This window comes from Acartia tonsa, chromosome 12 (assembly GCF_053477335.1).
Source record: "Acartia tonsa isolate MP-2025a chromosome 12, ASM5347733v1, whole genome shotgun sequence".
Taxonomy (NCBI): Eukaryota; Metazoa; Arthropoda; class Copepoda; order Calanoida; family Acartiidae; genus Acartia; species Acartia tonsa.
In genome coordinates, this window is record NC_137271.1 from 42,224,692 (window position 1) to 42,234,992 (window position 10,301).

General features: G+C 37.9%; 1 long non-coding RNA gene across 1 annotated transcript; it reads left to right on the top strand.

Moving 5' to 3' along the window:
- Positions 1-5,774: 5,774 nt before the first annotated feature.
- On the top strand, positions 5,775-8,386 carry LOC145333350 (uncharacterized). Its single transcript, XR_013884487.1, has 5 exons — positions 5,775-5,813; positions 6,251-6,291; positions 6,671-6,808; positions 7,190-7,240; positions 7,634-8,386. It is a non-coding gene; the product is annotated as an uncharacterized LOC145333350 (long non-coding RNA).
- The last annotated feature ends 1,915 nt before the right edge of the window (positions 8,387-10,301 follow it).

Genomic DNA, 10,301 nt, shown 5'->3' on the forward strand with positions numbered 1-10,301 from the left:
CCCACGTTGCCAACATCGTCCTCGTCATCATACCCAGGCTCATACCTGGGCGACTCTACCTCATACTGCCTCCTCCGGGACCCTTCTCTATCATCTCTTCTATACACAACATGCCGCCGATTAGCTCTACCAGCATCCAGCATCTCAACAGACGGTTCACGCTCCTCCCGCCGTCCAGACGCCCGCTGATACCGCCTCTCGTTTCCATCTCCATTTCCTGATAATAATCAATAATTAAATATTAACATTTTAATATTTCAACATTTTTCATATATAAGACGACATTCAAAACGAAATACTTTACACAAATTATATTTATCAGGGATGCCAAATTTTAATTACTGCCTCCCCGAAGGATAACGCGAAAATTTAACGCAGTTACACAGCTTGCCCAAACAACCAACACACAGCAATCCAACAACCACCCCCGCAGCACCCATCACAGCCATAACAAAATGCTGCCAACTATTAGTCAACCAATCAATCGAGGTATTATACAGATGTACAAACCAATCTTCTGTAACCTCTACAACAAAAGCATGTGAATTAGCAGCCAATTCCGAAAGTTTAGCCTCTTCCACAGACTCCAACACCTGTCCTATCTCTCCCTTATCCAACAGATGCTCAAAATTCAACGGTACCTTCAGCCAACTATCCTCCAGCCGTTTAGTCTGAACCAGCTGCATTCCTGCCCCCTTGTTGCCCAGATATAATCCAGGTTTAACTCTCACAAATACTGGATTTTTCCTGCACTCGACAGCCATCAACAAGGAAACATTTTTAACTAATCTTGTGAACGGTTCTACAGCAACAATTCTATTGTCCATGAACAAAGAAAAATGACCAAGATAACACTGCAAATTCGCTCCTAAAGTCACATTCAACCATCTTTTTTTACACACAGACACAAGTTCCATCTCCCCTAGATGTTGTACCAACAAATTTCCGACTTGTTTGATGTTGGAATGAAACAAATTATTCTCCCAACACCCCTGTTCTGCCTGCAAAATCCTTTCCACCTGATGGTATGAAGAAGTCAGCTGTAATAATAAAGCACCATCCTCCTCCTTTCTACGCATCCAAGGAAAAAAATTCTTTTTAGCTGTTGTAATCCACAAAAATACATCCGGAACGTTGGTATGAAAATAATGCAAATCAGTCAGAAAGTCAGAAAACTCCACTTTTTTCCCCAGTTTCAATCCCAACGAAAACTGTGGAGAAATCGCCAACCAACTTTGGCCACCCTGATTACTAGCATCATCCGCCATATTAGAAAATGTAAACAAAGTTAAATTTACAATTTCAACAGTCCGAAAATAACTAAAATGACGTCTATCTTCATGTGATTTATTGTGAACTATCACTCGATCAAGCCCAAGCCGCAGATCAGACTCCAGACAATGTGCACCAATGAACTGATCCTCAAGAAAACAACTGTTATCAGGTAACATTGAAATTTGTATATTTTTCAAATAACTTGTAATTTGAACTTCTTGAAAAGTATTAGGCACAAAGGTATTATTTAAATAAATACCATCCCCTCTGCACTGAGGGTCAATTCCATACGTCATCATATCCTCATACAGAATGGTACCATTTATGAAATAAGTCATTGACCGGTCATAAAACGCTACAGGCAACCGTCGTCCATCTATGTCTAACACCCTCTGTTCCTCCATCCTTTTACAATCTTCACTAGAAATTAACTCATCACTACTAACCACAGCTGGTGCCCCTAAATGTATATGGCTATATTTGCCACAATACCAGGTGTGAACCGTTCTGTCGACGTGACATTGTACCGCGGGCAGAAATCTCACTCCTACTTTTTTTAACAGGTGACCACTGATTGTTCCATTAAACTCATGCTGTCCAAACACTGTACATTCTGAAGCCCTCAATTCAGGACCGTCGCCAACACACTCCTTTACTAGCACAGGTATCACGTCAGCCCCACAGGATATTAAACACAATCCCCAAATTAAAAAATATTTACCTGATTTGAATTTATTATTATGACCAGACATTATTAGCTGATAACTGTTCACCAGTCCACCCGCAAATATCAACTGATTTAGCCTTTCATTGTAGAACAACTCTCCACCTACTAGCTTTGTCAGCACATATTTGTTATTAAAATAATCAAATAACAATTCATGAACTCTTATTATAATATATTTTTATAATATATATTTTTTTCAAAAATAATTATTATCGGCTCTCCTTTCCTTACTTTTTCCGTCCTCAAGTTCCTATCTGAACATGTACCACAGGACCCCCTACCTGAGATCTTAACCTCCTCCCAGTGTCCCATAAATATTTCGCCACCCGTGATCCACTTTTCTTAATTGTTACTAATCTTTCAGGTGAAGATTGCGGCGGCGCCATAGTCAAAAACGACTGTTCCGATGGAAGCTCAACCTCGTCAAAATTACCCTCAACTACAGGAGCAGGCACCACAGATTCATCTGTCACTCCCACCTCTACTCCTTCACCTACAGGTATATTTTCTCTATTAATATTCCACTCATTTCCATCCCCTGAAACTCTGTCATTATCAACCGCAACCTCACTCTCCTTCTCCTGGATCTCGTCACTCTGTCTTTCCTCTGCCAATTCAAAACCATCATTTTCAGATGACAAATACACAACATCTTCACTCTCTCTCTCCTCTACAGTTTCCCTCTCTACAGGCATATTATCCACCTCCAAAAATATCTCATCGGAAGGGCAAATTTCAGGTAAAGGAAAAACGTTAAAATTAACCTCCTCTCCTAAAACTTCCGTTCGAGCATGAATTTTTCGAATTTTATCTCTAGCCACAACCTGATTTTTCTTGATGGGATTATTCCCAAAAGGTGCCAATTCATACAATGCATCCGAAATTTCTTAACTACAATAAAAGGCCCCCCATAAAAAGACTGTAATTTCTTGGACACGTCGGTCTTCACAATATTAAAGAAAGCATAACAAAATCTGTCACCCTCAATGCTTCCTTCTGTACTCTGTGTTTATTTTGAACCTCTAAATATAACTTGGATTTTGTAGAAATTCTCTTAATTACATCCTCCATATTTTTCAGAAATTCCAAATACGACCGCGAGGATGAAGATTCAACAGACGGAACTGGTGATAGAAAATCGAGGGGAATACGTGGCTGACGACCGAAAACCAGAAAAAATGGAGAATAGCCAGTTCTAGAACTCTTGGAGCAGTTAATCACTAACGTAGCCAAAGGTAATTTTTTAGCCCAGTCCTTAGTTCCATGATTTTCATCTACTTTCAAAGCAGCATACAAACTCTGATTTTGCCTCTCTACAGGATTCGAATTTGGATTCCTGGGAGGAACTAGGACAGTATCCACCCCCAATCCTTTCATCACCCCTTTAAACACACTGCTTGTAAAATTTGTACCTCTATCCGATCTCAAAGCCCTAAATAAGCCATAGGTAGGTACAAAATTTTCCAATATAGCCTTTACAGTTGTTTCAGTTTTAGCATCAACCAACGGACATGTAAAAACATATCTAGAAAATAAGCAAACCATGATTAAGACAAATTTAACCATCTGTCCCTGATGATAACATGGAGTCCAAGGACCAACTAGGTCCACTGACATATTAGCAAAAACTTCACTACTTTGAACAGAATGAGTTATAGGTGAAACATGTTTAGGATTACTTCCAGCCTTTTTCAAACATGTAATACAACTTCGCATTCTCGATTCCACAAACTTGTTCACGCCAGGCATAAAAAATCTCTCATTTATTTTACGTATTGTCTCCTGCACACCTCTATGTCCAGAACCATATCCACCATGAGCTGAATCAAATATATCATTGTATAAGGAAAGAGGCACTACAGGCCTCTCGACAAAACCCCCCTCGGCCAAAGGCTGTCTGAAAATTACAACCCCCTCTAGCACATACATATGGCCAATAAGATTGTACAATAGTTCTTTTCTGCCCGATAACTCCGCCCTCTCATAAGAAGACAACTGTCTCCTTTCCAATATCCATAACCTTATTTCATTTAGAATCTCGTCCTGCTGAAGACTACGTTGCCAGACAAACTCAACATCCACCTCATCCTCTGCACAATGTACCTGCATAATGGAATAGATTTGATCCAGAAATGGTGAATCATCCAGGTAAGGATCCAAAATTTTATTATCTGTCTCTCTACACTCCTGACAATCCTTCAGTCAATGTTCCTTACAATCTAACTCAGTTCTCGACAAATAATCTACGTTCACATGCTTAGTCCCCTGTCGATGGATAACTGTAAAGTCAAAACTTTGCAAGAAAGTTATCCATCGATAGGTGACACCGTTTATTGATCCTTTAGCCCAACGTTTATAATGCACTAGTGAAATACTGTCTGTCCGAACCAAAAATTCACGAAACCTACAAAAGTGTAAAAAATTCTTTAATGCATATACTAATGCACCTAATTCTCCTTTATAAAAAGGATAATTTTGTTCCGCAGCATTACACTTTTTACTACAGACACCGAACACTCTCTCTACACCATCCTGTTCTTGCGAAATAATCCCTGCAAAATACTGAGAACTATAATCTACGTCCACGATAAAAAGATTAGGATTATCCCATTGAGGATAGCCTTTACACATCTCAGTCTTGAACATTTCCATAAATTCAGTCCATACTCTATTCAATTCTTCTGTCCACTTTATTATAGTGTCATTCCTGTGACTATCCAACATGCACAACCTCTTGGCATAATCAGCAAAATATCCTCTGTAATAATTGGTAAATCCCAAAAACTTCTGTAACTCCTTCCCTGTTCTAGGCTTGCCCCAATCCTTAATCCGTTCCAAATATGCAGGATTCATTTTCAATCCATCGGCACTAATAATATGCCCCAAATAATGGCATTCCCTAGTCAATAAATCACACTTATCTAAATTCAATTTCAGGTTGACCTGCCTAAGAACTTGAAACAGTGCCTGCAGATGCTCTACATGTTCCTCTGGACTTGATGAAAACACGATCAGATCATCCAAGTAACTGATACAGAATCCATACATTCCTGGCAGGATAGACAGCACCTTATCCATCAGAGCACAGAACAGGCTGGGTGCATTACACAACCCAAATGGCAACCTGTTAAACAAATACATCCTGTTTGCTGCACTAAAAGCTGTCAACGGTTTAGAGTCTTCATCCATAGTCATCGAATGGTAGGCAGCTGTCAAATCAAGAGTACTGAACACCTTGCCAGAACCCAGTTTCGTCAGATTATCAGAAATCAGTGGCAGCGGCCACGCCACCCGCTTAGTCACGTTGTTCAAATTGCGGAAAACGATGACAAACCTCAACATTGCCTCTGCTCCAGGTGCAGCCTTCTTTTTCACAGCAAAAATAGGACTAGACCAATCCGAGAAACCCTCTTCAATAATGCCGGCGTCCAACCATTTGGTTAACTGTTCTTTCAACTTAGCATCGTACTCTGGATTCAACGGAATATTTCTGGCCTTCACAGGTTTAGCTCCAGGTAACAATTCTATATTATATGTCATTAAGCGACAATCACCAATATCTGAATCATTCATTGAAAAGATATCAAAATTTTCCAAACAAATTTTAATAATCCTAGGTTTCAATTCTGGATTTTCTTTAATCATCTGGTTTTCATCTAACTTCAATTTTTGAATAATAAACTGTACCCGTTCATGCATTTTTTGCCCCGACAACTTTTCTGGCTTATCCAACTCATTAATTGTTTTATTACAGGTGACATCTTGATTATCCATGACGAAGCAATGCCCCATCTTCACATTTCTCAGCAAGGTAATAGGTTTTATTGACGCATTAACTACATTAACCACGCAGGACCCATCTTTCCGTGGCTGATACACTCCCTCAATAATCATAATCCCATTGCCACTTGTCATCTTAGAAGAATTAGGGGACACATACCAAAACCCATCATTCTTTAATCCAGCCACATGCACAACAGCTGTAGATCCTCCAGGATAAAAAATAGTTTTGTCCAGCAACTTCACATTATACTTCGTTGAATATAACTCTCCAAACCCACCCCCCTCCTTTATCCCTGGCAAGGTAGGTTTAGATGGAATTTCAGAATTCATTCGTCCGGACAAAATAGGAATTTTCTGTATCTCCGCCACCACCTGTTTCTGTAAACAGGAATTAATAGGAACAGATTCCCCACAAAATTCAAACTTATCCTCATCCAAACAAATATTAATTTTATTCTTTTTCAGGAAATCAGATCCAAGATTCACCAACCTACTCGTCACCTCAGGTACATAGAATATCTCCGTAAACACAGCTTGAGTTCCAGCAAATCTAAATTTCAACTCGACATATCCAATAATATTAACTTTCTTTAAATCTACTGAATACGCTGATAATTTAGCAGGACAAAACTCAATTCCATGTTTATCAAGAATTTCTCTAGATATTAAGGAATTAAAATTATTTCCTGTATCAATAATTCCTAACTCCTTCACCGTAATATCAGCCCCTGGCACAAAGAAATCTAAATCCGCACAAATAGGCATTTTCGTTATCTTCAAAAACTTCACAATCTCTTGAAAACACTAGTCATTTCTATCCATATATCTTCGAATTAAAATCTCAATGCAGGATTACAAATAATTAATATATCCATTAAATTTTAGATATACATCATTCCACTACACAGCAGTCAGCCCTCCATCCGTCACCAGCCGCCAACATACTGTTCGATTTATGAAATCCTGTACATCTTCCAGACTACCAGCATCACACAGCTATACACCAAGTCTTTTCTCATACAAGTAAGTACCTCTCAAAGTTTTAACATTTACTTCAACTTTGCATAGGTACCTATCAAAATATAATATATAGTAAATATATATATATAAATATATATATATATTGTTTTCATTAACACGATCACACCTTGACTGAAGAATAAGCAAGACAGTAATACTTTATAAAGTTGAGAGCAATTATCTGAATACAAAACAGCAAAATTAACTAATTACACATAGCAAACCCAGAAAAAAAAATCAACTACAGTACTATAGCCTATCATCCCAAAATGAAATTTATATATCGAATCAATCATATCCATTACATAGGATATTGCTGAAAATTGTTCCTAGCTATGTCAGCAATCATAGCCTCATACTGTTTCTCATCTCTGCTCTTTTCAGAATCCACAACAGGCCCCACCTGATTGACTGTCTTCTTCAGAAACTGCTCAGGTATTACCCTATTATTAGGCACTCCAGGACCTTCTTTCTTTTCGCTACCCGCTGAGAAAAACCTAGCTTTGGTCTTTCCTATGCGAGAATCAGGAGCTGGCGGCTTACCGTCTCTCTTCTGCCAGCAACTAGCCACTACATGACCTTTTTTCCCACAATACCAACAAATCATAGTTTTAGCCTTCGAATTCAGAGCCCCAATCACGTTCTCAACCTGATCCCAAGGAATATCATCATCCCCTTCAATCCACGCATTATTATCGCCAATCTCAGTCCTGCCCTCCAAATCAGATACATGCACTTCACTGATTACAGGCCTAGCTTTTACCTCCCTAGAATCCTCTAGTTTCAACCCTTCCATAGCCTGAGAATAACAGGACGTTACATTTTCAGGTGAAACGTGTCCAGAACGGGCCCAGCTTATGTAATGCTGACCTCTGCGAATCAAATAAGTCAAGAAAGCACTGTAATCTTCCAGGTAATGCATAGATTCAATGAAATTAGCCATATCTCTAGCTAAATCAGAAAACAGCAAATTCTTAGCCACATTATTGTAGAAATCACGCCAAGATTGTCTAGAAATTTGACCAGGATGCATAAGCCTAAACAGCCGTAACTTAGCATTGAAGAACACATCCACATTCTGACCACTCTTTTGTTTCAGGGCGTAGAAGAATTCAGTAGCTGACTCTGTATCTGCAAAGGGTATCACCAACCTTCTTATCAACAGGTAATAACCTAAAGCACTTAGGGAAGCATTAGCCTCCGGCGTAATAAGCCTCCCCATCTTCTTCCCTTTGCACTCAAAAATCCTATTGTACAGGACGTCCTTGAAAAGCATAGGATCCTCCAACTTTGCGAACCGAGCAACCCTCCATAAGGATAAGAAATAATCCTCAAAATCAATGTTTCCATCCCAAAATGGAGCATCCCGCACAAAATCACTATCCCACTTGACTCCTCTTACAAGACAAAACTCCTTAAACTGCTCCTCTACAGTCTGTTGGCTTACACTACCGCCGGCCACCTTTTTATAGGCCTTAAGCACTTCAGCCCTTTCCTCAATTAAAGGAAATATATCCAACAATTGATTCTCATATTCGGTCAGACAACTCTCACGAACATTCATCCAATTTCCATTCCCAACCGGACCCAAAAACTCAATCTGGGAAAACTTCAGATGTCCAGGAGCACTTTTCACCCTTTTAGCCTCGAAATTGGTAGAATCCAATTTAGCCTCCACACTCAAACGATTAATGAAAGATGTATTAAACGAATCATCTCCCGTCAATTTGACTGCAGATACACTAGCCCCCATACTTGTCTCATACAAAAAACCGCTAATATCCCCATCCGCTGGCAATTGCGCCACCTTTTTCTTAATAGTAGCCAAATCAACATCATAGCCTAACTTCTTATACTCATCAGAATTCTTGAACTCTTTCACCTTATTCTCCAGCCGTTTATTCGCCGCCGTTAGCTTATCCACCTGACCTTTGACAGTCGTATGCTCCTTTAACATTGCCCTAACATATTTTTTTATGCTTTCAGGCACAACGTCATTCTCCACCTCGCCCAACGCCGACTCCACATTCGCATTGGCACCTGCACCAACATCCTCAGCCACAGCATCATCCTCCTCCCAATTTTTGGGAGTTCCATCATCATCCTGACTGTCAGTCTCCCGAGGACGCTTAGGCGGCCGTCCACGCTTGCCTTCATTTTTACCCCGCTCTCCTTTTTCTCCATCAGCCATATCCGAGCACTAGAACTAGATTCGCCGTGAAATTTAGATCAGAAGAGTTAAAGAATGAAATTCCACAGAAACCTAAAATATAAATCAAGTTAGAAATATAAAAAAATAAAACAAAACTGTGAAAAATCCGAGATAAAAAAATCTCAAAAAGTGATTGAATTCAAATTAAACACCACTTCCCCCACCCTTAACTCAGTAGCAGGTCTAAATAACACGTAGCACAATAAGACTGCGCCAAATGTGAAATAGACAGACTTACACAAGTTAAACTGTTTTTAACCTATTTTTAAAACATATATCAAAAATATACTATGACACCAGTAGAATTAAACTGCAGGGCCTAAATTTGAATTAAGTCCCCAATAAACTTTTTTGAGGGGATTTAAAAATTAATTTTACTGTTGCTGTGGTCTTTTATGATCAGAGCAAAAGGTCTTTTTTTATTTGGGTAAAATTCGTAGCTTTTAGAGTGTTTTGCTTCATATATATAGTATTCTGGTATAGAGTAAAATTAGGCCTTTTGATTTCATCTAAATTAATTCATTAAAAACTTAATTCTTTACAATATATCAATGAATTAACTTTATCGTGCTTGTTTTCCATCACTTATTTAAAACACAAAAAAATTGGCTGTAAAGGGTTAAATAGTGAAAGATGACAACAAACGTTTACGCAACACAACAAATTTTTTTTGTCACATATACAAATATGATAAAATATAAGATTATTCAAACTTATTTTTTTAAATATTTTTAAAAAGCATGTATCTTTTATGTGTATAGTTTTCATTCTTTTCATTTTAATTAAATAAAAATTATTTAACCACATGGGAAATAAGTCACTTTGTGAAAACACTCTTTTTTTAATTGTAAAAAACTGAAATGAAACAAGGCTTCTAATTGGTTCAGACTTCAGAATAATATGTTTTATTTTAATGTTAAATTTCTTCTATATAAATTATTGTTTTAGAAAAAAATTATTTGCATCGAACAGAGTAGAGTTTTTATTATTGTATTAATATAATCTGAATCACATCAAATTGTTATGTAAGAAACAATTTAATCCCAAACTAAAAAATGCTTTTGCTTCCATCAAAATGATCACAGCAACATATAAAATTGATTTTTAAATCCCCCAAAAAAAGTTTATTGGGGACTTAATTCAAATTTGGGCTCTGCAGTCTGATTCTACTGGTGTCATAGTATATTTTTGATATATGATAAAAAAATAGGTTAAAAACAGTTTAATGATAGAGTAGACTTAATATTCAATTCAAAATGCAAACAGATTTTTAAGTATTTATTA